A 5,464-nucleotide genomic window follows, 5' to 3' on the forward strand; every position below is an offset into this window, starting at 1 on the left:
TTAGGAAAAAGAAAATCCTCTCCAGCTCAGAATGACAAAACATGACGGTTAATCTTAGTGATGAATAAACATGCTTTATTAACGCTATATAGAAAACTGAAATTCTATTGCATGATATGCTGCAGAATGCTCATGCTTGACATCTTAACCAGCCACGAACTGCTAGATAGGGCTGATCAGATCATCAGCTGTGGATATTACTAATTCTGAAGAAATGTGACTAGTGCTTATTACAGCAGCAGCACACTCTCCTCAACAACACGCATTGAGGAATCATTCATGTCTGGAGCAGAGATGCTACAGGATGATGGACATGCTGAAGTTTAAAGATTAGAGTTCAAATCATATTAAATCACTTATACAAAGTAGTAATAATGCTGGACTTATCAAATCACTGATAAAGCAGATTTCTCTAGTTGGGACTCTCATATTGTATCAATGAATGAGCATTTAAAGCAGCTGTTACATACAGATGTTAGACAAAAAAACTTGTATGAACTGTGCACTGTTTATTTAATTACGGTGTATTGTATTGTAAGATGTAAGACGTATCATTATACTTACACTGTTATTCCAATGACTTGACAACATTTATGCACTATCAAAGTGGCAATACAATGAATGAATGGAAAAAGACGAATGGAATCAGAAAAATTTGTCCCTTTGAACTGGACCAATGTCCTCTCATTATATCACTCAGAGAGACAGGCAAAAGCTGCAGGAGGACCAGGACCTGTTTGAGGACCTTCAGGAGTTATGGCCTGCCACATACAAGCTGCAGGAACAGAGGCCTCCTGGATTTTCCATAAAACACTCTAGAAAGCTGTTTCCTGAAAACACTATACTATATTCACCCGTACATATCATAGCTGACTGCCTTTATACAGATAGGCCTGTTATAGATGCTTAACAAATTTCAGTTAGCTAAGCAAAAAAATAGATTCCGATCCCGAACCTGCATAATAAAAGGTGGATTTACCTGTGATTACACTGATTTTGTGAAAACCATTATTTTGTTTAATAAAATATGTATTTGCTTGAAAGAAAGGCCATAACCGCATTGCAGATAGTTTTATTTCATTTTCCAAATAAATATCACAAACAGCGGGATAAAAATGACAATGCCCATTTTCTTTTTAAACGAAATTAGCTTTCATCTATAGAAAGCATGACGCTCTGAAAATGCATATCTATAGCACGATTTTTTATTTTTTTATTTTACGTGCTATTTATACGCAGAAACTGACTTTGGCGTGCATACAGTACGCACGTGTTTGACGTGCATATGATATGCACTTTGTTGGCTATTACGAATAAATAAAACACGTGAGGTGTGGTAACCTTGGATTAATTGGAATAATTTACTCCCTTATGCACACTGGGGGTGTCTCGCTCCGCTGCATTAGCGCCCCTCGGGTGCGTGTTTCAATAATTCAGCGGCCCGTATTAATTATTCCTTACATTATACACTGTTTTCAGTTGCAACTTTGTTTTAACTTATGAGCACATTACACTAAACTAAACAATATTAGCAAACAAATTAGAGAATAGCCGAAAACATAACTGACTGCATTTATAAAGTGATGAATCTCGCAGTCATACCTACATATAGCTATGCGTCCGTATTAAGCGAGCATACAGAAGCACTTGAGTGTTTCGAGAACATTATTCCAGAACATCTCATGCTAAACTCCGTTTGGAGGTCAGAAAATAATCTCAGCAAATATACAGAGGCACGACCGGGTAAGGCGCTCAAGCTTATATAATTAAAAGAACACATTTTCAGAGCAGGGCATGCGCCGATGTTAACAGGACAATTTGGAAACCAATTGTGAAGAAGTGCTGCCATTTTCACAAATTTCACACACGACCTAGCTTAGTCAATGCAAAAATATGCTGCCGGTGAACATTGATTTAGGTACGATTTCAAGCGAGTTGAATTTTAATGTTTTTTTGTAAATCCTTAAATGACGAAGCAACATCTCTAAACGTGCCAGTAAACCTTGCTCAGTGCATTTATCTTCCATGCATAATGAGCTCTTCTGAGATCCCAAAACATTACAAAATATTACAATTTTAAATGTAACAGCAAATAAGATTGGAAGTAGCCTAGATGTTACATCAAGACCTTAATGTAACAGTCAGAAATATGCGGCTCTCCACAACAAAGAGCTCGGCTCGGCAGTATTATTTTTTATTAATTTATTTATTTCATTTTTATTTTTTAAAGAGAACATTAACAAGCGAAGACGCCATCCTAATGGTGAACCTCAGTTTATTGTTTGCGTGGCTTGAGGCTCTGGTAGCAGTCATAAAACAACAGAGAAATCAAAGTCTGTTCAAGACCTTAATGTAACAGTCAGAAATATACGGCTCTCCACAACAAAGAGCTCGGCTCGGCAGTATTATTTTTTATTAATTAATTTATTTCATTTTTATTTTTTAAAGAGAACATTAACAAGCGAAGACGCCATCCTAATGGTGAACCTCAGTTTATTGTTTGCGTGGCTTGAGGCTCTGGTAGCAGTCATAAAACAACAGAGAAATCAAAGTCTGTAATTTTGAGAATTTGACCTTTGGTAGCGACCATAAACTATAATATAATGATTGTTATTGTAAGCTGTTTCACTCATTAAAATTTGCTCAAATTTAATTCAGTCATATATTTCATCAGTGCGTGTGTTTAGAAAAACTAGAGGAATATACATAAATATACTGAACATGGATGTCCAATTATTAATAGAGGCATCGATAGTGTGAATTCGAACACTTTTTAGTTCATTATTTTAATTAGTCAATTTAATATTTCTAATATTTTAAATATTTACATTTCTTGTTTTACGCAACTGGTTTGTATTCATTCATTCATTCATTCATTCATTCATTTATTCAAGTGTTAAGTGGTCTTTTAAGACCGTGTAGCTATAGGCTACTTATTTTAAAATTGCAAATATAATACACAGATTCTCTAAGATTTGACATGCGACAATAAAACTTTTCCAGGCAACATAAAGCATATGATTAAAATGCGTAACTGTTTTAATAATCGGTTTCAAAGGAGGATAACAACAAAAATGGAGTAAATAAACTAACCAGAGTGTGAAATAAAAACATTGTATGATATAGCAGTATAGATCTCATAAGTGACCACACACAAAGATCAGCGCGCATATAATGTATATTATAATATATATATAATGTATATTATACACATAATGTAATTTGTGTACTTGATCTGAATTGTCATCTGAGGCTCGTTCTTTGATCAGGCGCGTGACGTCATGCGTCTGTGACGTCACTTCATCTACCTGATAGAGGCTGCGCTGCCGCATCTTCAGCCGCATAAACTTGAACATTGCACGCATTTGAGGAACTATATACTATAAATGCATGGAGACGATTTAATACACGAGAAAAGGAAGCAAACAGCCTTTCAGAGAACTGACACGTGAGTCACTATTCGTCGCTTTGTAACAATGTTTGTTTGGAAGTATTGTTCTGTACTTGTAGGCCTAATATTGTTTAGCCTATATTTTTTTAATTATCGCTGTGCATAACAGGTTTCGTTATAACTCGATAAATCTAAAGGTTTCACTTCAAATGGTGTCCGGTCATCCTGGTGTGGTCAGTGCAGAGCAAACTTGAATGAGCTCAGTATAAACACTGAATATGTAACAATGTAACAGGCTCGTGTTTTGCATGTAGTGCTCAGGTTGAAACATTAGCGGTCTGCAGTTATCATGCACTTCAGTCTGAGCTGCTGCGAAGCACTCTCGATACAGTATGAATAAGAGAAAGATATAGGACACGGATTCGCCAAGTAGGTGATCATCACTAATAAAACAGCCTTGCGACTTCAGTATGTTGTAGAATTTTTATTTGGAGACACCGTCATGTGCGAAAAGGTTGTGCTCCAGAAATATAGTATATAGGCCTATTTCCGTATCTCTGTTAAAATCATCTGGAGTAGGCTATTTTCATATTGCTATAAATAAATACTTATTACTCTGTTGTCATGCGGCGCCTCCTTATGAATGCATCACTAAATAATAGGCTAATAATAATAATAGGCTAACAATATTTAATAATAATAATAATAATAATAACAGCCTATATTTATTTACAACAAAGTATCTGTCACTACTAAGACCAGCTGATGCATAGTCGTAAAAAATAACATCCACACGTCCAACAATTATTCACAGGCTTCTTTAAAGCCTGCTACTGCAAATTATTTAACCGATAAAATGAGTTTTGTTGGTATACATAAATGTATTTAGGTTGATTCAGTGACGTTAAATAATATTTTTGACTTGAATAAAACCAGTTCATTGGTATTGCTATTTTTTGTTACATTTTTTCCAGTGCACGGGCTTCCTTAAAATATTTACATCATTAATATTATATTGTGATTATTCATTCATTATTATTATTTATTCGTTTTTCAAATAATATCCGGTTGGTTTAGTGAAGGAGTCAGTCAGATGTGGCTGAGTGTGTGTGTGCGAGCATCTTTATCTAAATTAACCTGAAGGCCAACACCTGAAAATCTGAACTGGCAATATGCGGTCGAAGCTTCGAGTAGTTTAAACGTTTATTAAGAGAGACAATGAGAATGATTAAGTTGTGTGCTTTATTTGGCTTTGCGGTCACCTCTTCTCTTTAAACACCTTTATTTTGCTGTAGTTTGTAATTCGTGACAAATGAACTCACATAGATGTTTTGATGTGATGCTGCGAAGAACTATTCAGCCAGAAAAATTATATAGGCTATCTAAAATATGCAAATGTATCCTCATCTTATATCATCCTCGGTCACATGGACCTAGCTATGATTCCACTCTTTATCTTTATCAGTGCGCTGGTTGGTGTTTAAGCAATGCATTAAACAAAAAAGACACACATGATTGATTATATTTGATTTAATTAAGCTGTTAGACTAACCTATATCAGTTAAGATAGGCTATAATGTCAATTTCTTGAAATATCGAGGACACCAACATTATATTTTCTCCCATTAAAAAAATTCTCGCGAATTGTCATTATAGAAATGCACAGTTTTCTATTACAGATTGTATGAAAATATATAATTCACCTGCAAACTAACGAAACGAATCTTTAGGTCTTTGTCGATGATGCTGTTTTTAGTATATTGACTGGGAAGATTATTTAAATGGATAGTCATTCACGAGAGTATGGCGACTAATGAACCAAAACTAAAGCAACAGATGCAAATACAATTAAAATCAATATACCGCAGATATGGGTCAATCCATACCTAAAGAAGAAAAAGCGTGCGTTATGCTGTCAGATCTCAGCAATTATTCCTGTTAAATGGTTGTGTAAGAGAATATAGTCTGACAGATCTGACTAAATGTTTTCTCCGTAAATTACAATAATGACAAAAATAATAATAATAAAGTATTCATAGAAAATAGGTCAGATGCTAAGGCCAAAAACGGGGG

General features: G+C 34.9%; 1 protein-coding gene across 1 annotated transcript in view; it reads left to right on the forward strand.

Annotated features, from left to right (window-relative positions):
* Nucleotides 1-3,376: 3,376 nt before the first annotated feature.
* LOC107668456 (pituitary homeobox 1-like) overlaps nt 3,377-5,464 on the forward strand; it is a 7,752-nt gene continuing 5,664 nt past the window's right edge. Inside the window, exon 1 of the mRNA XM_016460326.1 lies at nt 3,377-3,448. The gene's annotated coding sequence lies outside the window, so the exon portion shown is untranslated. The remainder of the gene's footprint in view (nt 3,449-5,464) is intronic.

This window comes from Sinocyclocheilus anshuiensis, unplaced genomic scaffold, assembly GCF_001515605.1.
Source record: "Sinocyclocheilus anshuiensis isolate Anshui unplaced genomic scaffold, SAMN03320099.WGS_v1.1 scaffold2749, whole genome shotgun sequence".
Classification (NCBI taxonomy): domain Eukaryota; kingdom Metazoa; phylum Chordata; class Actinopteri; order Cypriniformes; family Cyprinidae; genus Sinocyclocheilus; species Sinocyclocheilus anshuiensis.